This window comes from Diceros bicornis, chromosome 21 (assembly GCF_020826845.1).
Source record: "Diceros bicornis minor isolate mBicDic1 chromosome 21, mDicBic1.mat.cur, whole genome shotgun sequence".
In the NCBI taxonomy this organism is placed as follows: domain Eukaryota; kingdom Metazoa; phylum Chordata; class Mammalia; order Perissodactyla; family Rhinocerotidae; genus Diceros; species Diceros bicornis.
Window position 1 is genome coordinate 38,599,679 of NC_080760.1, and position 23,866 is coordinate 38,623,544.

General features: G+C 48.3%; 1 protein-coding gene across 3 annotated transcripts in view; it reads left to right on the forward strand.

Annotated features, from left to right (window-relative positions):
- Window positions 1-23,866, forward strand: part of ZHX2 (zinc fingers and homeoboxes 2) — a 153,198-nt gene that overhangs the window by 99,051 nt on the left and 30,281 nt on the right. Inside the window, exon 3 of one of the 3 annotated variants that reach the window (XM_058564874.1) lies at window positions 20,750-20,990. The exons of the other annotated variants lie outside the window; for them this stretch is intronic. The gene's annotated coding sequence lies outside the window, so the exon portion shown is untranslated. The remainder of the gene's footprint in view (window positions 1-20,749; window positions 20,991-23,866) is intronic. 3 annotated transcript variants of the gene reach the window in all.

A 23,866-nucleotide genomic window follows, 5' to 3' on the forward strand; every position in this document is an offset into this window, starting at 1 on the left:
TCCCAAGTTTGGCAAAATACTTAAACCTACAGATTCGAGAAGCTGAACGACTTCCAAATAGGATAAACGTAAAGAAATCCACACCAAGACGCATCATACTGAAAACTCAACACAAACTCTTGAAATCCCTGCGAGAGAAATGACCCTTTACTTATGGGGTAGAATAACACGAATGGCAGCAGATTTCTCATCAGAAGCCAGGGAAGCCAAAAGGAAATGGCACATTTTTTAAATAACTGTCAACCCAACATCCTATATCCAGAAAAAAAAAAAAAAAATGCCCTTCCGGAATGAAAGAGGAATCAAGACATTCTCGGAGGAAAACTAAGAGAGTTTGTTGTCAGCAGACCTACCCTAAAAGAATGGCTAAAGGAAGTTCTCTACACAGAAAACGATAAAAGAAGGAATCATGGAGCTTCAGGAAGGAAGAAGGAACACAAGACTGTTTTCTACTTTGCTGCCCATCTTGAAGGAGAAAGACCACTGAAAGGAAAGCAGAGGCTGCAAGTTTTGAAAAAGGGAAACAGTCTGAATCTCAAGGATCCTATGAGATGGAAGAGAGGAGTCACTTGGTTTCTGCCCAGACGTGGTCTGGGGACCTGAGGGAACACGATATGCAGTTGACATACTCAACTTCTCATTGTTTGAATCAATAGAATAAAGTGATTTGAACTAGAAGAGAAACGTTAGGCCATCTAGCTTCCTCCTTTCTTTATATTAGGCTGGAATTCCACAGCTTCTCGTAGAAACCTAAAACACAACCTTAATTACTTTATACCAGCGCCTTGTGTCCTGCAGGAAATGAACTGAAGTTAGAGCACGAGTCAGAACATTTGGAAAAGTAATATCAGTTCAAAACTTATCTATCTACATCCAATTTGAATATTGGATTAGGTAAATATAACACCTGGCCCATGAAAATCACCAGTTTTCGTAATAGGAAACTGAGACATAGTTAACTCCAACTCTTTGAAATGGGCACTCGCAATAGGAATTGAATGGAGGCCATCAGCTAAATAAAGCTACGTAGGAATGCTAAAAATTGGCTTATACTTATTGAGAGCTTACATCTCAAGGATCTGTTGCATTTACAATTACATTTGGTGCAGAATTGGTGAGAAATTGGAGACAACCAAGCGTCCATCAATAGGGAAGTGGATTACCCTACATTCAGACAATGAAATCTGTCCAAGAGGATGAGGATTACTCCTTGCGTGTGGATGGGGAAGGATAACTGTGATACGTGGTTGAGTGAGTAACGCAAGTCACTGAATAATGCATCTAGTGCAATCCCTTTTGTGAAAAATAATCTCCATGCGTGGGTGTGTTTGCATGGGAAGAGGATATACATCAGACTGTTAAAAGCAGTTACTTCTGGGGAGTGAAACAGAGAAGCAGAGGTGGGGGTGGGGGTACTTTTACTTTAAACACACGTGTTTCCTTTGGATTTTCATAAATACCGTATGTTGCTTGTGAAACTCAAAAAATTAAAATGGTTTCAGGGCCGGCCTGGTGGCGTACTGGTTAAGTCTGCGCACTCCGTTTCAGCAGCCCAGGGTTTGCAGGTTCGGATCCTAGGCGTGGACCTACTCACTGCTCATCAAGCCATGCTATGGCGGCATCCCACATACAAAATAGAGGAAGATGGGCATGATGTTAGCTCAGGGCTAATCTTCCTCAGCAAAAAAAAAAAAAAATTTAGAATGGTTTCAATTTAGAGGGGACAGAGAGCATGAGCCTACCTCATCCCACTGGTCGATCATCTACTTGCTTACACCTCTCCGAGCCTTAGTTTTCTCAAAATGGAAAACCTGCCAGGAGTGTTGGAAAATGAAACAGGTAAAGCTCCATGGAAGTACCCAACCAGTATGAAGTCAGTCCTGCCCCAGTCTCTCTGGATGTCCAGAGCCACCAAGTCAGGTCAGAGGATGTTTCCTCCTGACACCCACCTCGTGACGGTGTTGTGAGGATTAAATGAGATCAAAGATGTATAAAGTGCCTGGATCTTAAGTCCTCACCCCCTAGCATGGATCCTAGTAAAAGGCACATGATAAGCACTACAGAAGTGGGGGGGGGCGTTATCTGAACCAAACTAAGTCTAATGCCTGTTGCTGCATTTCCCAAATATGTGATCTCCAGACAGTTAAGGCCTCACCTTGGGTAACATAGTATAAGGGGAGGACAGCGGGCACAGGACAGAAGACCTGCCTCCATACTTGCCCTGCGACCCCATAATTCAGTTCACAGAGGTTCTCTGTGGGTGAAACTGGGGCGACAATCCTCACCCCCTCTATCCCGCAGGGCTGTTGTGAACACACATGAGGGGGAGTGTGGGAGCATTGTGTAAACTGTAGAGCCCTGTCCGCGTGGAAAACCCTCATTATCATCTTCCCTTCAATTTGACCTAAAATTGTAAGAATTATCTGTTTCCCACGCCTCTCCAGCATTCAGGCATCAGAGACTTTGGCTCCAAAATTAATTTTTCAGAGTACTTAAAAACCGCTTGCAGTGAGTGGCTGTGCCTAGGGTAGTGACTACGAAGTGAGAAAGCAGAGGGAAAACTTGCACCTTCCAAAGCAGAAGACGGTTCTGGGTGTTGCTTTCAAAACTGGATGTTTGGCTCCTGGTCTGATCTGAACACGCTTCCCAGCTACCTGAACTCGCGGCAGCTAGAAGCTTGCCTCGCCTGGGGGCGAGTGGGTTAATCACCTCTTCAAGTTTGCTCTGTGATTTCCTCCCTTCCATAGACGTCCCTGAGTTCTAACTTGTTCTGTAATTTACCATTTCTTCCACCTGGTTCCAGGAGTCTGTGGAACCGAGCCAGTGGGGGTTGGAACTCACCTGCATTGGGGCTTAAGTCAAGTTTATATGATTTGGGCGTAGTAGCCAGGGGTGTTAGATTTGGTTAAACATGGGGCAACTTTGTGAACACTCATTGCTCTTTAGGTTAATTTATAGACTTCACATCCCTGGAGGTTTCCAAAATTAAACTAAACATCCGTCATTATTATTCACTTGCCTCTGGGACCCAAGCCAGAGAGTCCTCCTTCTGCCTCCCCCAGACCTGTGCTTCCTCTTGCTTCCACTGGGGGCAGAAACCTGGGAGGTACCCAGGGTGTGACACTCACACTCACCTCCCACGTTCCCTCCAACCTCCTGGGTGATCCGTCAACCTCAACCTTCATCCCCACTGTCACCTTCTCATGCTGGGCCTCGCATCTCACACCGGGCCTCTCCCAGAAACCTTCGGTTTTACCCTCTCCCATCCGTCTTCTACCCCATGGCCAGGATGGTCTTTGGAAACACAGGTCTGATCATGCTTCTCACCTGCTTAAAACCTGTCCTGCCTTCATTGGCTACCGGGTGAGTCCAGGTTGCCCGGGCCTCCCCCCTCCCCTCCAACCTCAGCCCCTCTGCCTCCAGCAGCTGACGCCCTGCCCCCAGAAGTGCACACTCTCAAACCTGGTCTGCTTTCACTGCCCCTGAACACACTACACCTCTGAGCCTCTGCTTTGCAGCCTGTCTGCCCAGACATCCTCCTTCCCTTTCTTATTCACCTGGCAAACTCCTCAAAACCCAGCTCAAAAAATCTCCTGATTTTGAGAAGTAAATCAAAGTGGGAAACATCAGAGCCACGCCCAAGACCAGAGGGATCTAGTAATGATAATAACTGCTTTCTTTCTTAAGTTCAGGGCACTTGCACATTGCCTTTTCTTAGTCAGTGCCAACCCCAACTCTAAAGGCAGCTCCTATCATTATCCTGGTTTTGCATCTAAGGACACAGAAGTTGAGAGTTAAGTGACTTGCCCAAAGTCACACAGCCGATTTGTTGTAGAATTGGGATTTCAGCTTCAGTGTGTCTGATGAAAGCCTGCATTTGGGTCAGCTGAACGTTCTGCCGTCTGGTGCAGTGTTTTTCAAACTGCCAGTCACGATTCACTGGGGGGTTGTGAAACCGTCTCAGGCAGGGCCGGCTACATAATTTATGGGGCCCAAGGTGAAATGAAAATTCGGGGCGCCTTGTTCAAAAAGCAGGAAAACCCTTGTTCCTTTCTTCTACGGTCTCCCAACCTATCATGGTGTTTTTTATTGGCCATTTAATGTCACTCTCCCTCGGGCACAGGGAGACTCGCGGGAGAGGGCAGACCCTCACGGGCACCGCCGGGGCGGAGGGCAGCAGCGTCGCTGGTGGCAGCGGGCAGTGGGGACTGTGTGTCCCGTCAGACTTCACTTACGAAACACAGATTCAGAGATAAAGTTATTCAGAATCTCAAGACAGTGACGACAGAGCGTTAAAGCCGGAGCACAGAGGCCCTTCTGAGTGCTGCCCTGTCCACTCTATTGGTTGCACGTCCCTCTTAGTAAGTCATGGCTGGATGTTTTTTTGAGATGAAATAGAAAATAATAGAAGATATTAGAATACACCCTACTTAGTGAGGGTCAGTATTATTTTGTCCACTTGGTTTTTATATGTAGGGCTATACACACATAGGATCGCCACATAAAATTTATTTCTTACTGTGAGTCTCCATCAAAAACATCTGAAAACCAGTGGGTGGGCCCCTTGCAGTCAACTGTCAGTTGCTTGGTAGGGTCTCTGCCAGCTTTAAGCTGTTCCCCTTCCCCGGTGGTGCCCAGAAGAGGAAAGAGTCTTTGCCAAGATGAGGGGTGGGCAGTGGGGGGTAGAGGTGTGGGTGGATAGGGCTGGAGGGCCAGCAGGCCAGCCTTGCCATCTCCTCAGCCCCTCCTGTCGCGCACAGTCACATACACACCCCCCACCTCCAACCCTCATCCCACACCCCTCCTTCCACCTCCTTCCACCCCCTGCTCTTCCCACGCAGGGGCTTCTCATGAGGAGACTGAGGCCTCTTCTCCACACTGCTCCTCTGGCTTCATGGGGTACGGGGACCAGGAAGGGTACAGGCCACCGCCCAGCCAGAGAGGGAAGCATTGGCGAGAAACGAGAATCTAAGTGGGACTGTTTCACTGAATGAATATTTATTGAGCATCTGCTGTGTGCCAGGCCTCATGCTAAGCCCTGGGGAGACTGCAGTAATCAAGACGGACACAGGTCCCCCCTCAGGGAACTCACAGGATGGGAGGGAGGGGACAGACCTTAGACAGATAATCATAAATATAACATTAGAAACTGAAGGAGAAATGGAGCTCTGAGCCCGTAAGATGGAGACTTAACCGTGTCTTAAACAGGCCTGGGTGGGCCTGAAGAAGGTACATTCAGCTGATTCCTGAAAGACGGGAGGAGGTACAGGTGAAGTTTTGGGGTGGGGGGAGGCTGGGAGTGAGCCGCCTTCCGGGAGCAGGGAACGGCTCCACTGCAGGCTCAGAGGACTGGAAAGGACAGAGGCATGTGGGGCACTGCCCACCAGGAGCCCTGGTGGAGGTTCTTGGGGCCCGGTATGAACGAGAGAAAGGTAGACTCAGAGTTCTACATGTCTGGTGGCCTGGAAGTTGCTTTTCACGTTTTTGCAAGACGGGTTCAGAAGGATGGTGGCGTGGCTTCCAGCGATGGTAATCTTGACCTCACACAGCTGACTGTTTCGAAAACAGTGTGCCTTTTCAGTGTGTCTTGCTAGCACGCAGCGTGGCCTCAGAGCTGGCGTCATCCCTGGCCGGCAGCGACAGACACAGTCTGGGAGAGGCTGTCAGACGCATCGCCAGACAGAAACAGAAAATACAGTCTGACGTGTCCACCAGCCCCCTGCTGGTCTGGGCTCTCAGCACTGGGCAGCACGTGAGCCTGTCCTTCCAGAGCAGCCTCAAACGGCCTGACTCATGGCGTCGGGCAGGCCACTCTGAGTGACAGCAGGGCATTGGGCTCTAAGAATGGATGGGGGGTGGCGTGGGTGGCTAAGAAACGCCATTCTCGGTGGTGAGGAGTCCCCTTGAGGAGCCTCGTCAATGGCACTGAGCCACAAATCCAGGAACCACCCTTTAATCGGCACTGCTGTGTGCCCCAGAATGCCAAGGGCCTCCAGTGCCTTGTGTCTTAATCAGCAGCCCTTTGCAGAAGGCATTCTTATCTCTATTTCACAGATGCAGAAACTGAGGCTTAAAGAGCCTAAGGGGCTCACCCAAGGCCACATATTCATTCATTAGCAATTATGTAAGCACCTACTATGTGCCAGGTCTCAGAAAACAGTGGAGGGCAAAACAAAGAGGTCTTTGCCCTTGTGAACCTTATAGTCTAGCAGGAACCAAGAGGAGCTAGGAACCCAGATTTTTTTTTTTAATTGAGGTCATAATAGTTTATAACATTGTGAATTTTCAGTTGTACATTATTACATGTCAGTCACCATATATATGTGCCCCTTTACCCCTTATGCCCACCCCCAACCCCCTTCCCCTCTGGTAACCACTCATCTGTTCTATTTGTCCTTGTGTTTGTTTATCTTCCACATATGAGTGAAATCATATGGTGTTTGTCTTTCTATGTCTGGCTTACTTTGCTTAACATAATACCCTCAAGTTCCATCCATGTTGTTGCAAATGGGACGATTTTGTGTTTCTTTATGGCTGAGTAGTATTCCATTGTATATACATACCACATCTTCTTTATCCAATCATCAGTTGATGGGCACTTGGGTTGCTTCCACATCTTGGCTATTGTGAATAATGCTGCAGTGAACATAGGGGTGCATAAGTCTCTTTGAATTATTGATTTCCGGTTCTTTGGATAGCTGGGTGGTATGGTATTTCTATTTTTAATTTTTTGAGAAATCTCCATACTGTTTTCCATAGTGGCTATACCAGTTTGCATACTCACCAGCAGTATTTGAGGGAAGAACCCAGATTTTTAAAAATATAGCAGCTTTATTGAGATATAATTTATGTATCGTATAATTCATCCATTCACATGTACCGTTCAGTGGATTTTAGTATAGTCACAGAGTTGTGCAACCATCACCACAATTTTAGAACATTTTCCGTCACCAAGAAACCCCATACCTATTTACAGTCACTTCCCAATTCCCTCCAACTCCCATCCCTCCCTCTCCCCCAGCCCTAGGCAACCACTAATCTGTTTTTCCATCTCTATAGGTTTGTCGATTCTGGACATTTCATACAAATGGAGTCATACAATATGTGGTCTTTTGTGACTGGTTGATTTCACTTAGCATCATGTTTTCAAGGCCCATACATGTTGTAACGTGTGTCAGCCCTTCATTTCTTTTTTTGTCAAATAAGACTCCATTGTATGGATAGACATTATTTTGTTTATCTATGTATCAGTGGATGAACATTTCCACTTCTGACTTTTATGAGTAGTGCTGCTGTGAACACTCATGTACAAGTGTTTGCATGGCAGGAAGCCAGGTTTGAACCCAGTTCTGCCTGTCTCCGAAGCCTAACACTGGACTCCTCAGCTGCTTCTGTGCCCCAAAAGATCATGCCTTTATGAGCCTGCCTGCCTTGAAGCTGGGTGTATTTTGAGGGAAAGAATTCATCGTCACGTACCACGGTCTGCTAGACTTGGCAGACATGAGACTCCCTGTGAGCACCTGGGAATCCAGCAGTTGAGAAAGTTCTGCAGCAATTGTGTTGCTCCCTATCCTGCCCCTCATCACAGGAGCAGGCAGAGAGCAAAGGCTGAGAGGCTCCCTGGGCAACCCTAAACTCGGGATTCAGGGGACAAATTCAGAAGTTTGGGCAACATCAGCAGTGGAGCCTGAATGTGGTGCTCTTCTTGGACTTGCTTACTGACCACAGAGCATGTGCTTCAAGTCACTCATGGCTCTTTCCTGAACCAAACCTCCTCACCTGGTTCTCTCTTATGACAAAAGAAGGGTTATGACACTATCAACTATTGATAGAAAGGAAGGATGTGTGCATAGAGCCCAGCAAGCTCTACCAAGTCCATAGGTGAATCCCTCCTATAACTATGGCCTTAATGAGCTCAGCTGGCTCCTAGGGCAAGCCTTTCCTGATCTCCACCCCAAAGACCCCACACACTGTATTCTCTGGTTACCTATAGTACTTTATGCTTCCTTCTTTCACAGAACTTAATCTATTGTCTCATTTCTGCCTGTATTCTTATCCGCCTCCTCTTTGAACCCAGGGAGAGAAAATTGCTCATTGTCATATTCCGAGCACCTAGCAGAGTCCTTGGTACCTTGGAGGTGCTCAGGGAAGGCTATGGAGGGAAGCAGACAAGCCAGCAAACAGCACTGGGGAGGTGACACTCTCATCTTGCCGCCTGATCCTGGCAGCCACTTCTCTGCCAGGCTGCCTGGACCACGATGGCAGCGTGTCCTAAGTCAGAAGGAACAAGAGCGCTAACAAGCCAGGGTCAACAACCACAAACAGTAAAGTGGGGCGAGAATGGGGCGGAGTGGGCAGCAGCCAGAACAGATGGCATTTGCCTACGAGTGACAGGCACAAGGGCCACTGGTTATTTCTCAGCCGCACCTGCAGGCCCCCGTTCAGCCCGGGCCTAATTTCAAGCTCACTATATGCTGCTGCCCGAGCAAAATGCTCACCTTTCCCTGGTTCCTGAGACCTGCCCTTTCAGGCCCATCACTTGGCATTTTATCACTTCCAAGATTCGCCACTTATCAAAAGCCCAACTCATTAAAACTTGCAAACGATTTCCTTTCCTAAAGCAGTGGACCTCTACTCATTAATAAATCTCACAGGTTAATTCAGATACTTCAGTCAGCCCTGGAGAAGTGGTTTTCTCCCCATCGCTTTGTTATCCAAGCTTTTTCATCTCTCTCTTGGATTTTTCTGATGTTCAAAGTCTATAATTCAGTTATTCCCAAAGAAACTGCTTTGGGATGGCACATCGCTCTAAGATTATTCCTGCTGCGATAAATATTTTCATGTTATTCCCAAAGGGGAGCATCTTGCTTTCTTCTTTGCCTTTCCAAAACCTAACTCCAGGCTGGGTCTGTCGCGTCGGGTTCCTTGCAGCCATGACTGGGCATCTTCTGCCCGACCCCCCTCCGGCTGACTCTCCGAGATGCTGCTCCTTCACCGTTCTCAGAACAGCTGTTAGCATCTGAGAGCCCTGCAGGGCTGCAGCTCAACACTGAGAGCTCATCCCGTCCAATCCCCGTGCCTTACAGATAATGCAACGACACGTGTTAGGACCAGGACCAGAAGGAGAATTCAGGTCTCCCACCTCCCCTTCAAGGCTCTCTCCGCGTGGATGCCTTTGCAGAGTCACGGCACATGACCGGGAGCCCGCTATCCTCCGAACGTGGCTGAGTGATGCCGCGAGGGTGAATGCCCTTGAATTTATCCTGCGGCTTTTCCTTCCCACTTAACTCTGCTTCCCATGGCCTCTCCCACCATCTTGGTGTTTCCCACAACCCAAAAGGACAGCGTGTTCTCTTCAAACTTAGAGATTTCCCAGAGTACTCCTCCTAGGGCATTCGTGAAAAATAGAAAATAAATTGTAGAAAATGTGTTCAAGGTCCTGTACTGATCGTTTGGGGATTTTATTTGGAAAATCGTCCGTCTCTTGCGTTTGCTTTCTTGGCTTTACGCTGCCAGAAAACATTTCCTCTCCCAGTCGTGGGAGAGTCATAGGAGCCATCCAGGCCTTGGGTTCTAGCGGGCTTGTAAAATTTCTCAGGAGAGCAGATAAAAGCAGAAGCAGCTCCATTAGTGTCTCATCCGAAGCGGACTCGTTTTTTTCTCAATTCTGGTGGAGTCTCATTTCGTGATGGCATTGGGAAAGGGTTCGTTTGTAGCAGTGGTACTTTTCCCCATGGCACAGTGGTCTGAAGACCAAAAAAAGTGATAAATAAATACTGTCAGGCAAGGAAAGGGGGTGATGGATGTTTAAGTCTCCAGCTCTCCTAAATGTGGATTTCCAGCCTGGGGCTTGGTGGTTCGCATCCTCTCCTCCTCGTCTTCCTGCCGCCCGCGGGAGGGGATGTATGACCGGTGACCAGCGCGCTCTGTTCCCCGGGCCATCGCTCACCCGAGCTGGCGGGCACTGGCCGGGAAGGGCAGACAGGCCTCTTGCCTTGGTGGGTTTCAAACCGCCTGCCTTGAAGTGCAGATGGCAGATGTTGGCTCCTCTCTGCCTTTCAGAGCATCCGCCTGGCTCTTTTGTGAGATTACAGGCCCTTTCATCTCGGCTTTGGCCCCGTTTTCCTCCTTCCCAGCGAGGCTCCAAAGACAGGCGAGGAGGCAAGAACAAGGAGAGGAGGCTCATCGGCGGCCGCAGCCCCACTGGGCGGGCGACCTGGCCCGCGCATCCTCCAGCCGAGCCCCTTTGAGCCGGGGAGGCTGGGAAGGGAGCGGAGCACCGGGTGAAGAGGGGTCCTCCCCCTTGGCGCCTGCAGGAAGATGCATTGCATCCTGGGAACGCTCTAATCAGCCCCTTGCTTTGTGCCTTCCACGTCAATCCAGTGGAGGGGAGCTTCAGTGCCCTTCTGTTTCTTTTTCTTTTCTTTTCATCCTAGAGGTACTTTTTTGAGGCTCTGGGCTGAGAACGTAAGGCATCTCTTACACTGTTCTTTATGTGTGTGTGTCACGCATGCCCTTCGTTCTTGGCTGTATTTGCTCACCATCTTGCTTGTCAGGTTTCCTTTCCTTTAAAAGCCCAAGTGGGGTTTCCTTCCCATATTGCTCTCCATGAAAGAAAGGGGAGCTTCCACCCTCTCCTAAATCCTCCTTCCTTCCTTCCTGTCCTTTAACTGTTTCTTATGGAGCATCCCTCTGTGCTGGCTGCTGTCCCAGGAACTGAGACAACAAGGAACAAAGCAGAGTCCTTGCCCCTCACATTCACGCTCCTTCTGATCTGCCCTGCCCACTCCCCGCCCCTCCAGCTCCGTCTCCCCGCACTTGTCTCCTGACCTCCGTCCACCTCAGCACCGCTCCATCCCTGACCCGGCGTTCCCTTTCATGCCTCTGTACATTTGCTCATGCATCTCTCCTGGTCCAGGCTGCCCTGCCTTCCCCAGATCCCCGTCCACAGCTTCGCCTGGCTCAGCTCTTATCTCTGTGAAGCCTTCCAGCACTTATCCCACATGGTGTCCGTGTCATAACTATGACCTGGGTTTCTCAGGGCTCCCAGCCTTGGGTTCATGTTTTGGTTGCGATGCGTAAGGCTTTGTCCCCACCCATGCTGGTGGGGCCTCCAGGCCCTGATCATCTGCAGCCCCCTGACTCTTTCTGGGAGTCCTCAGGAAACGTGGGTGGTCTGTACTCTAAGGAGCCACCATGAAGCCACCTCCTGCCCCTGCCGGAGTTGGGCCTCCTATCCTTGCCCCTATGAGGCCACAGAGCATCTGACAGAGCACCCTAACCACCACAGCGTCCTCCACCCTCACTGCACCCAAGCCCTCAGTGGACTCTGCTGTGACAAGAAGAATCCACCCCCCACTGTGTGTGTGACATTCCACCACAGAGCCCTAGCAATGCTGCTTCATGCAAGGATTTTTGTTGAGACAACTCAGTCACTTTTTACTGTCACCTCCTCTTGGATTCAGGCATGGATCCTTGGGATCTGGGCCAAAAGACAATCTGATGAAGATCAGGCACCAGGCCGCGGTCAGAACTGCATTTCCTTCTGATGACTAAGACAGTGTTCTTGAGTCAGGGTATGTGCCTTCCCTGAGGATACATTACTTCCCAAACAACTGTTAGGCCTTAGAATTCAAAAAATTATTGGCAGATAATTGTGCCCTGACATGTCTGAATCCTAAAACAAACAACATAGGCCAAGGAGGCACACACACCACCAATCTGCTTCCCTTGCCCAGAGCAGACATCAGTAATCAATCACAGTGCAGTTTCTGCCTAGTGAAGCCATTAAGATTCCTCTCAATGCGCCACTCTTAAGGCACCACGGATCACAGCTCTACTCTGAAGGCTTTCTGGATCCCCTCTTTAGAAATGATTCCACCTTTCTTTTAGCTTTCATAGCCCTCAGGACTCGCTGCTCTTGTCTGGACTCATCCACACTGTAATAATAAAACTAATGACTCACATCTGCTAAGCTCTTACCTTGACTCAGGCACTGTTCTAAGTGCCTCTTGTTAAACTCATTTAATCCTCACAATCATATGAAGTAAGTGTCATTATCATCCCCATTTTACAGATGAGGAAACTGAGACACAGGAATTCCACAGTTCCCAAGTCAGAAACTGTGTCTTACCCACCTTCATCATTTCAGTTGTTCAGCCAACATTTTTATTAGGCACCCGTGTGTGCCAGGCACTACAATAGGCCCTGAGGACAAAGGTGGAACCTAGCACGCTGCTTGGATGTAGCCCTTAAGAAATCGCTTATTTTTAGCACAGTTTTCTTGGAGAGATAAGAGGATGGGAGCTAAATTCAAGAATGGGGGTGCTGAATTGGAGACCGAGGAAGTAAGCTCATTCAAGGAGTTTAAAATGAATGGGAGAGGAAAGAATAAAGCTGGGGTCTGACTAATATCTTTTATTCCCTGACAGCCCTCACTGTTCTTGCAGAAGTGAGCTCATCCCTCTCCAGCACCCCCAAGCTCAGCCGATAGCATCAGAATTTGTGAAAGAGCCAAAGCCACCCAGGGTGTGGGTGGGTGCTTGTGGGGAAGGGCCCTCGCCTTCACATCCCCCTCGGCCTCGCTGTTCCCACGGAGACAGTTCTCCCAGCCCTAGCAGGGTGTTGGAGCCACCGCAGGTGCCTCTCTCTTGCAGCCCTAGCAAATAGGGCCATCACCACTAGGCCCCTCTAGGCTTGGCTGTTGGCTGGTCCAGACCCCCAGAACCCCTGCCTCTCTAGCAAATTCAGCAATGCCGTTTTGCTTCCCTGGAAACGAGAACTTCAATCCTGGCTGCCAGGGCCCTGGGGCATCTACCTCCTCACCATCACTATCTCCCCACCCCACCCTTAGCACCCTACCTGTCTTGTCTTTTCCTTGCCTCCCACCCCACTTCCTCCATTACACCCAGGCCGCTTCTCACTGAGTCCTCAGCCAACACCATGGTTTGTTCTGTCTTGGCCTAAACCAGGGGTCAGCCAATCTTTTCTGTAAAGGGTCCGATAGTAAGTATTTTAGGCTGTGCGGACCAGAAGGCCTCTGTAGCAACTACTCAACTCTGCCATGGAAGCATGAATGCAGACATGGGCATGGCTGGCTGTGTCTCAATAAAACTTTATTTACGAAAGCAGGAGGCGGGCCACAGTTTGTCAACCCCTGGCCCAAACTTTTCTCTCATCCGGCACATCCTTCCGCCTCATTTTGTAACATCCGTTCCTTCCTGTCCTTCAAGGCTTAGCTGTAGTCCCACCCAGCCAGGAATGCCCCCCGCCCCACCACCACTGCATTATATACTAATCTCTCCGTCACTGAGTTCCACTTTTCCTTGTGGATTGCATCTATTACATATCTCTCCCTACCTACATGGCCAGCTTCTGGAGAAGTACATCTTAAATGTCCCCAGATGTGCCATTGGATGTAGCAACATGCTGGATTCGTAATCGGTGCACAGTATATCATCAACAGTTTTGAAGATTTGCTTGATTGCAGTGTATCCATAAGGCAGTGGTTCTCTAGCTATTTTTTCTGGTACAACACATGGGGGACAGCATAACATTTATCCATTCCACACGTATTTATTGAGAACTCACTACATTCTAGATATTCCTTTTCTTTCTTTCTTTTAATAAATCATGTGCTAGCTTCAAGCCATTACTAGCGTGAATTTGTAATGATACTATGCTTGAAAACTCCTGGATTAAGAAATGAAAGAAATTCTCAAAGATGAGAGGATGGTAGTAATTACTAGTTGAGCTGCATCTTCCGATTGATAAAGTACTTCTACATCCGTTATCTCATTTGATCATAGTGACAACCCTCAGAGGTGAATGGTATGAACCCATTTTACAGGTGAGAAGACTGGCCTCAGAGGTTTGTGGCCTGCTTGAAAGAAATGGAGCTTGACTCCCAAACTGTTTCAACCATGTTTTCTCTCCTAAAACAAAATAAAACCACTTTTCCAATTCTAAAGGTAATAATCCAGGTTATTATAGAAATTGTTGAAAATATATAAAGCTGAAAATAAAAATCATGTATAATCCCTACACCCACAGATGGCCAATGTTAACATCATCTGCATGTTTTTGCAAATGTTTGTGCATGTGTTGACCCCAAATTGGAATTATACTGTATACACTGGTGTGTAGCTGCAAATTTTTTTGGCCTTTTTAAAAATTAAGGTACAATTTGCATACAGTGAAATTCACCCTTTTTAATGTACAGTTCTATGAGTTTTGATAAACTTGTGTTTATCAAAACATGGTGGTTTTTGGTAGTTGAATAACCACCACCAAAACAAAATACAGAACAATTATATCACCCGGAAATTTCCTTTATGCCCCTTGTAGCCAATCCCCTCACCCCAGCCCCTGGAAACCACTGATTTTTGTCTCTATAATTTTGGCTTTTCCAGGCATCAGATAAATGGAATCGTATAGTGTGTTGTAGCTTCATTTTTTACTTAACATTATATGAGTATGTTCCCATGGCATTCATTATATATTCTTCAAAAGTATTATTATTTTTTTTTAATAATTTTATTTATTTATTTTTCCCCCAAAGCCCCAGTAGATAGTTGTATGTCATAGCTGCACATCCTTCTAGTTGCTGTATGTGGGACGCGGCCTCAGCATGGCCGGAGAAGCAGTGCATCGGTGCGCGCCTGGGATCCAAACCAGGGCCACCAGCAGCAGAGCGCGTGCACTCAACCACCAAGCCACGGGGCCAGCCCAAAAGTATTATTTTTTAATGAGTGCCTGACACTCTCCAGTTCACCACAGCAGCCTCTTGGAGAATAGAAATGAGAGGTAGAAGGTCACGTTGGGAAGAACTAGGGCAGAATGGATCTGCTTAATGCTTGTCACCCTTGATAGGAGGTGCTGGCTTTTCTGCCTTCAGGCCGTGGTAGCCCAGCACCACGTCAGCACACCGGACAATACCAAACCACAATGTATGACACTGACATTTGCATCCAGCTCTGTGCCTTTAGAGGCCTTGCTTAGATATGGCACCTTCTGGATTCTTGGCTTCAAATCCAGAGTTTCCTCAAGGAAATGGAGATAAGGATGTTCACCCCACAGGGCCATTATGAGGCTGAAAGAAGACGGTGTGAAAATGGGCACCACAGGGCTGGGCACTTGGGCTCGTTTTCCTTCTTTTACATTCCCTCCTTCACCCCGAAAGTCTAGGTCCACCTTCTTTTAAAAAAGAGAGATGAGTTAACGCTAATGAAAAGTCTTGAAGACAGATTGTCACCTAGTTGAAGCTGCCTCCCTACTGTCATCAGAAAAATCTAAAGAGAATTGAAGAAAGGGAGCCCTTCGGAAACAAGGATACAGCTGTCAGAGTCATGATCTGTTGGGAACAGATACACAGGGGCCTCCGGAACCTGCCCCCCCGGTGCAGAAGGCATCCTTCATATATGGGGTAGGAGTGGGAGCTGGGATGACACTTGTAGCTCTTAGTACCAAAATAGCTCAAGGCCTTTTCTGCCTTCATTTTGGGTGTTGAAATTTAAGCAATTTCTTCCCCACCCCACCCGGCATTTTCTTCTCTCTCCTCCTGGGTCCTGCTTAGACTTCTCCCAGCAAAGCAGAGACAGTATCCTAGTGTGTTGCTATGGAAAGAATGGCAACATCACTTGTGAGTTCATGAAAAAAAAAAAAAGAAAAAAATAGGACAAGCAAGATTTTTTGTAAGTGTTACGAAACTGGAAGAAAAACTGTTCCACCACTAAATATATCCACTTACAAAATCAGCAGATGTTAGGGCTTACACAGCGTCAGTCTCTCAGTCCTGCAGAAGACTCTTTGTAGAGTGTTTTCGTAGCCATTGCTCCCACGGAACTCTGAGAGGCTGCTTGAGATTTCTAGGTTGGTGGCTAGAACCTTCCATGTTGGCCAAATGGATGACTTGGCAGCTGTTTCGAGGGCTACCTTTGAATAACTGGACTCCAGAGGGCATGCTCCCTCTGAAGGTGCTAGAAGGATCTGTTCCAGACCTCTCTCCTAGCTTCTGGTAGCTTCAGGCGTTACTTGGCTTGTTGTCGGCCGTCTTCTCCCTGTGTCTCTTCACATCGTCTTCCCTCTGTGCGACTCTGTGTCTGCATCCAAGTTTGCCCTTTTTATAAGGACACAAGTCCTGTTGAAGAAGGGTCCACCCTAATGACCTCATTTTAACTAGATTACCTCTGTAAAGACCCTATTTCCAAATACACTCACATTCCGAGGTACTAGGGGTTAGGACTTCAACATGTATTTTGTGGGGGACAAAATTCAACCCATAACAGATGGTGAACAGAGATGGACTGGGGCCAAAGCCTGGCCTTCTGCCATCTCACTTCCAGTCTTTCTGTCTCTAGGGATGATAACCCAGGCCTCCAAAATATAAGTTCCAGAAGACAGTATTCCCAGTGCCCAGAACAGTGCTGGCATGTATTAGGCCCTCAAAACATATTTTATTGAATGAATGAATACATGCATGCACGAACCAGTCAACCAATCAATGAACAGCCAGTGGCCCAGACAGAGAGAGCATGAGATCCCACATGCCCCCTAGGACCCTGTGGGTCCTGGTCCTAAATGGCCGGGTAGTTGAGCATCTCTGGGTTGTTATTGCTGCAGTACCTTCTGCTGCCAACAATACCGGAGTATTAACAGGCCTCTCGTCCTCCTTTGAAGTTGGGTCAGCGACACTGTGCTGTTAAGAAAAATATAGGGGAGACTACATAACTTACTCTGCTGTCAACTATGATGAGAACTCCTAGAGAGGGGAAAGGGGGGTCCCATTGAAAAGCTTGCAGCGGGTCTCGGCTTCAGCTTGGCCCCTCAGCGTTTGAGAGTTGAGTCTTTGAAGTAAAACTGATTGGGATGGAATTTGGTACATGGTGGTAGCATGGAGTACTAATGTGTTGTCCCCCTTGGAATCAAATAATTGCCAAATGAGGTTCTTAGTGGGCCTGTCTTATGGAAATTGCATTAGGCACCAAGGAAACATGCAGGATAGAGGATAAAGTAGTGGTGTGATCAATGCTCAGTACACGTCGATTGAGCGCCTGCTGAGCAGGCCCTGTCCTCAGAGCTCTGGAAGACACAGCAATGACGAGGACAGGGTCCTTGCCCCAAATGAGCCTTGACCCACCAGGGAAAAGAGACACCTAGACTAATGGGATCTAATCGATCCCTGTGGAAAGTTCAAATTGTGTTCTTTGAGTGGAGAGGGAGCAAACCACCTGGCAGAGAGAATCTGGACAGATTCTTCTGGCAGAAGGGATTTGAGCTAGGCTTTGAAGATGGGCTCATCTGGCTTTCGATAGGAAGAGTTTGGAGAGAGGGCCGTTCCAGACAGTGAGCCAGGCCTGGCAGCGGGTGAGGGCAGGGCAGGTTCGGAAACAGTGAGCACACGTTAGGGTGGATCAGAAGCCCAGGCAGTGTCAGCAGGGCTTTGAAGATGATACTGCGGAATTTGGACGATATTTGGGGAGCACTAGGGAGCCAGGGAAGGGTTTAGAGGAGGGAATGCCACAGTCTGGTTTTTAGGCAGATCACACGGGCAGCAGTTTGGACAAGGCCCTGGGAAAGCCCAGTGACAGGGTGTAGATTACTGGGAGGTCCTTGTAACAGTACAGGTGACACCAGAGGAAGGCCTGACCTGGGGCAATGGATGTAGGATGGAGGGGAGGACACAAATAGAAGGGACAGTACCTTCTGACGACTGCTTAAGCGGGATAACAGCCCAGATTGAGGACTCCCCTAACAGGGGCGTAGAGTGGGAGTAACTCCCCTTCTCAGCGTGTCCTCCATAGAAGCAACACCCATGCTCCCCGGCTCAGCTCTCCTGGAAAGTGACTGGCCTGAGACCAGTGCTTCTCAAACTGGAATTGTCTGGGGGGCTTTAGAAAATACAGATGCCTGGACCCCATCCCAGGGAGGCTGGCTTAATAGGTAGGGGGTGTCGCCTGAGCGTTGGGGTGTTTAAGAGCTGCCCTGCTGATGCCAGTGAGGAGCCAAGGTTGAGAGCCCCTGCCCTGGAGAAATGTCTTCTCTTCCATAGTCAGGCTGTCCAGCTGCTGTCAGTTTGTCATCAGCTATTAATTTGTGTGATTTCTTAATTATTGTCCTGCGCTAGATAGTAAACTCCGTGAGAATGGGAATTGTATTAGTTTCCTATGGCTGCTGCAACTGAGCCTTCAAAAGGTCATTCTGCCGTTCCATCAATCCAGCTGCTTCAGGATCGTGGGGAACACGGGAAAACCAGAGAATTCCATGGCCCATTGCCGCACTTCATTTGCTGCTGTTCACTTTCAGGTGGTTTATGCATCCAATCGTGGAGAACCAGTGTGTTCTCGTCCTCATTCAGCCGGTCCTAGGGAACTCCCTAAGAGACCAGAGGGCCGCACTCCCTGTGGAAGCTCTAGAGGAGAATCCAATTCCTTGCCTTTTCCAGCTTCTAGAGATGTGTTGCTTGCCTTCTTTGGCTCATGGCCCCTTCCTCCATCTTCAAAGCCCCCATCTCCTCTCTTGACTCTGCTTCCCTCTGCCTCTGTTGCATGGCCGCCTTCTCCTCTGCCTCACATCTCCCTCCACCTCCCTCATATAAAGACACTTGTGATTGCATTTAGGGCCCACTCAGATAATCCAGGATGATCTCCTCACCTCAAGATCCTTAATTTAACCACATCCGTGAAATCCTTTTTGCCGTATAAGATAACATTCACAGGTTCCAGGGATGAGGACCCGGATTTCTTTTGGAGGGCCATGATTCAGCCTACCATGGGGATTACGTTAGTTTTGTTCACCTTTGTAGCCTCACAACCTTGTGTAGCTCGTGAGACATAGAAACATAGGGAATGAAGGATGAATAGTGTAAACTCAACGCATTGGCTGATCAAAATCACATTGCGTTAGGAGTCAGACTCAGAGGTGTTCAGAAGGAGAGCTGGAGGCAAGCTATGAAAGTGCCCGGCATAGAAGGATTTTACTAGGTACCTTCTAAAATGCACATCAATTCATTCCACACACCCACTCCTTCTCCTCCTCCCATTCACTGGCCCTCTATTACCCTCAGGATAAAGTCCACCGAGACTCCTGCTGGCCTCTCCCCGCTCCCCTCTCACCTCTCTCCTAACACCTCATACTGCCCCTAAGGTGGCACTTAGCACTCTCGCATTATCATTGCTTCTGTAATTTTCTTTCTCTTCTACTAGACTTAAACTCCAAGAGGACAGTTCTAAGCCTAGCTTGCCCCTACCCTTTGTCTCCAGCCCCCAGGACAGAACCTGGCACTTAGTGGATACTCAAGTATCTGTTAAGTGAATAAAGGAACTTCAGACTAATGGGTTATTAAGAGCCAGACAGCGTGCTTTTGAGAAGATTGGCTTATCTGGGAAAACTGAACTCTTCGTTCATCCCAATGCCTACACTAGAGGCCTGGCTGGCGAGTCATCAAAAAATATTTGGCAAGGTAGGGATGCAAGGAGCCTGCTAGGGGCAGAAGGTTCAGGGAGAAGAGTGTGTGAGTTTTGGTAAGAGCCTTGGTATGTGTCTTGGGAGACCCTGAAAGCTCATCAGACAAGTTGGAATGGGATTCAGTGGAGACTAGGGAGCCACGCTGGTCATTACTGAAATAAGAGAGAGAGTAAAATCAGAGATTGGGCAAGATTTGCCTGGCAGCAGGCACAAGGCAAATTGGAATGGGGGAGACCAGGGAAGGAAGGAAAATCATTCCATTTCAGTAATCCAGACAAGGTGTGATGATGGCTTGATCTAGTGTGGAATCGTCTAGAATGTTACAAACAAATGACAGAGCTTGGATTCAGATTGAGGGAGAGAGAAACTCACAAGCTAAGGTACCACACCCTGGGCACACACATGAAGAATGGCAGAGGGGGGAGTATCCTAGATGACTTTGTGTTCGCCAGCCCGGGTGACAGAGAGCTTGGTGCCCCCACAGGCATGGGAGAAGAAGTGAGGAAGCCAGGTGATCATCTTGGCTTGGGACAAGTTGGGTTTGCAATAAAGAAAGGACGTCCTATTATTACTGTTGTTGTTGTTACTATTACTATTTTTATTCTCTTATAGGTTAACATACATTGACTACTTTCTATATGCTAAGTTGTACCATGCACTTTTCTTCGATTGATCATATTATTTGATTCTCACAACCATCTTGTGAGGAATAATTTCAGTTATTATCCCCATGATAGAGATGAGAAAACTGAGACATCCTTTTACCTCTGACGTGCTCTCTCCCTCAAACAAGATGCTGTTATAACATTTTTCCAACACCACTCATGTGACACTGAGCACACTAACATTTTTTTTATTTCTTCCCCTGTGAGCCTGCTGATATTTCATCATCCAATGCTCGTTGACCATTCTGGCCCATTCAGTCAGCCAAGAAGTAACCCCATTTCTCATTTGTGTGTAGAGTTTTGCTCTCCATATCCATGGGCATATATTTCTTTATATTTTGACCAAGCTCCCATACCCAGGGTCATAGCACGTTGACACAGTAAGACTGTCAGCTGGAAATTCCTCTGGAAAAGGACAAAGCAATCACAAAGACAGACCCCTCGTGTGGAAAAAAATCCACTAAGTATTATTTTGTTTCCTGTTCTTCTATACCCATAACTCACTCTTTCTCACACTTATCTATAGAGTACAGCAATTGGCAGTGTAGATCTAACTATATAGGAAGCTATGGATGCCACGTGGTTGGTTTTAATTGGTTAATGTGTATTCCACCAAAAAGAGAAACCGCGGAGGCAAAAGAAGGATCCAGCTTGGGTGCCTACTTCAATTCAGCAGGCGGCTCAGTGCTGTGTCTGCTGTTTGTACAACAGGAAGGTAACAGCAGAGAGCCAGTGTATGGAAGGTTCCGAGACGGATCACTGAAGAAAACCTCTTCTCAGCCTCAGTGGCCTCACGGGAAAAGAGAGGACGTAATATTTCCCGCTCTGCCTCCTCAGGATTAGGAGCTCCTACGGGATGATGTACGTAAAAATGTTTCATGGACTGTAATGCACAATCAAGACCTGAGAGATGCTTATTACCGTCAGCATCATTACTGTTATTATTATTGGTGCGGAGGAGGTGGGGAGGACTGTTGGCAAAAAGGAACAAGCAGACTGGTGATTTTCTACCAAAGAACAGCAGTTTGCAAAATTGCTTAGAAAATGTGAGAGGAATTCTGAAAGAGTGAGCAACTCTTACAGATTCTTTTCCAAGCTGAAATTGTAAAAAATCATACTTCTCTAGAGGCCTTCCACAGTGGACTGACTTGGTAAGAACTTTGCCCGCATGGAGAAGGTGATCCCAAAAGGGACCTTCCCTTCCCGCTTTCGCTCTGCATCCCGCACGTGTTGGAGGTGGGGAGACTGGGAACACTGCCAGGCCCTGTGCCAGGAAACGGGGGGTGGCCAGCACACCTGCACCCCAGTCCTTGGTCCATCCACCAAGATATCACCCCCACAAGGTCAACCAGAACCTTCACCCTTTCAGCCCAAAGCTGGTCCTTGGTGTTGTCATGGGGGCCCTCCCTGGTCTGAGGGCTGTTCCAGGTCTGGTACAGCATGCCTGGCCAGTGCGCCGCCAGAGGCCACTTATCAAAAGCCCCCTGGCCCATGAACCTTCGCATGGGCCATGACACTCTCTAAGCCTCAGTTTCCTCACTTGTAAAATGAGTGGGACTGGACAAGACCACATTCAGGTTTGTAGTCTGGGCCCATAATTGTCCAGGAATACTGGCTTTCACGCAGCCTAACCGAAGCTGCGTCAGGGCACAGCCGTGCAAGGGGCTCTGTGCCTGCACCCCCAGGAGCCAAGGATATTTATTCAGGAGAGGTGCATTATTGGCTGTGTGGGAGGAGCCAAAGTTTGTGCCTGGGGCCCATGCTTCTCGCCATTAGCCTTGGGCCCAGAGAAGAATGGACCACAGTTTAGTGACCTACCACAGGACATTAATCCCTTATATGACCTTTAAACACAGGAAGGAAGGAAGGGGGAGAGGGATGGGGAAGGGAATGGGAAAAGGAAGGGAGAGAGAGAGGCAGAGGAAGGGAGGGAGAAGGGGAAAAGGCAAGTAGGCCCCTGTGCACCCATCATCTCATTTGATCCTCCCCACAGCCCTGGGGAATGAGAAGGAAAATATTTAGCTCTAACAGGCTTAAGGTAAGGTCCTTCATGTCTCAGAGCAGGTATTCTAGACATGAGGGTACCCAGACATTACTCGCTACCTCATGGGAGTCTTCAAGCAGCTCGTCGGCACCACCTGGGAAACTTGAAAACATACTAGTACGGGTCCCCGCCCCAAGATTCTGATGTAATCTACTGGGGTTGTAGTCTGAGCACCAGGATACTGAAGCAGATGTGATTTACAAGTTTAAAACGTCTTTCTGGAGGATTAATGAACTGAAGGAGAGGGGGCACGAATGGGAAGCCGAGAGACCAGGCAGGAGACAGGAGGTGATCGCAGGGGCCCAGGTGAGAGATGGCAGCAACTTGGATCCAGTGGTCGCAGTGAGAGAGGAGAGAAGTTGGTGAATCACCTGGTTCGGAGGCAGAGTGACAGGCCATCCTGGTTGTGTGTGTGCACACTCATGGATGTCTCTAAAGACGACTATTGTAGAATGTGGGGCAGACGTAATCATCCTAACTGTGGCAGTTTTATGGAAACGGAAGACCACAGATCCTGGTGTTGTGAATCACAGCCCAACAGGGCTGGGGGTTCCAGCTTGTTGCTCATTCCCAAGAGACGGCAGCCCAGCTTCTCCAGGGCTGGTGGGAGCTGGGCCTCCAGCTTCTGCCTAGAAGCAGGGAGGAGCTCACTAGAGAGGTGGTGTGGAGTGACGGGAAGGTCACAGCCTGCAAACCTAGCCCAGCTTGCCCACTGCATTAGTGTCCTGTGGCTGCTGTAACAAATTACCACCAACTTATTGGCTCAGAACAACACCGATTTATTCTCTTAGAGTTCTGGAGGTCAGAGGTTGAAAATCAGATTCACCAAGCTAAAGTCAAGGTGTTGGCAGGGCCGGTTTCTCTTGGAGGCTTTCGGAGAGTGTCCATCTCCTTGACTTTTTCAGCTTCTAGTGGCTGCCTATATTCCTTGGCTTGTCGCACCTTCTTCCATCTTGGAAGCGCATCACTCCAATCTCTGCTTCCAGTGTCACATTGCCTTCTCCTCATCTGCAGTCAAACCTCCCTCTGCCTCTCCCTTCTAAGGACACTTGTGATTATATTTAGGGCCCACCTGAATAATCTCTCCATCTCAAGATTCTTAACTTAATCACACCATCAAAGTCTCTTTTGCCATATAAAGTCACATTCACAGATTCCAGGGATTAGGACCTAGATATCTTTGGGGGCCATTATTCAGCCTACTACACCCTGAGTCCTGTGCAGAGATGCAGACATAGAGCCTCTAGATGCGGTTTAAATCTCTGTGATTTTTGTCTGGGATTTAACTGGCGTGGATGAATGGCGCTGTGGAGGACTTTCTCTCAGAGAACATGAGTAAACCTTCAGCCTTTATCCAAGGCTTTGAGATGAAGGGAAGTCTCTTCGAGGTAGAGATGAAAGGGGTTCAAGAGAAAGCTGTGGGTTTGGGCATGCAAAGGATGAGCTGGAGGGCTGGAGGGAGGGGTGGAGGATAGAATGGAGAGAGGGATCTGACAGACAGAATCTAAGCAACTGCTGAAAAGCCCTGTCTCGCCCTGATCCGTGCCTGGGGAACAGAGAAATCTCGCTTCTCTCCCGGCTCTGGGAAGATGGAGTATGCACAGATCACCCACAAGGAGGAAAATGAAAAGGTTACACGGGGAATTGTCGATATGATAAATCCCCATAGTCTCTCAGGCTTCTAAATGTTTTG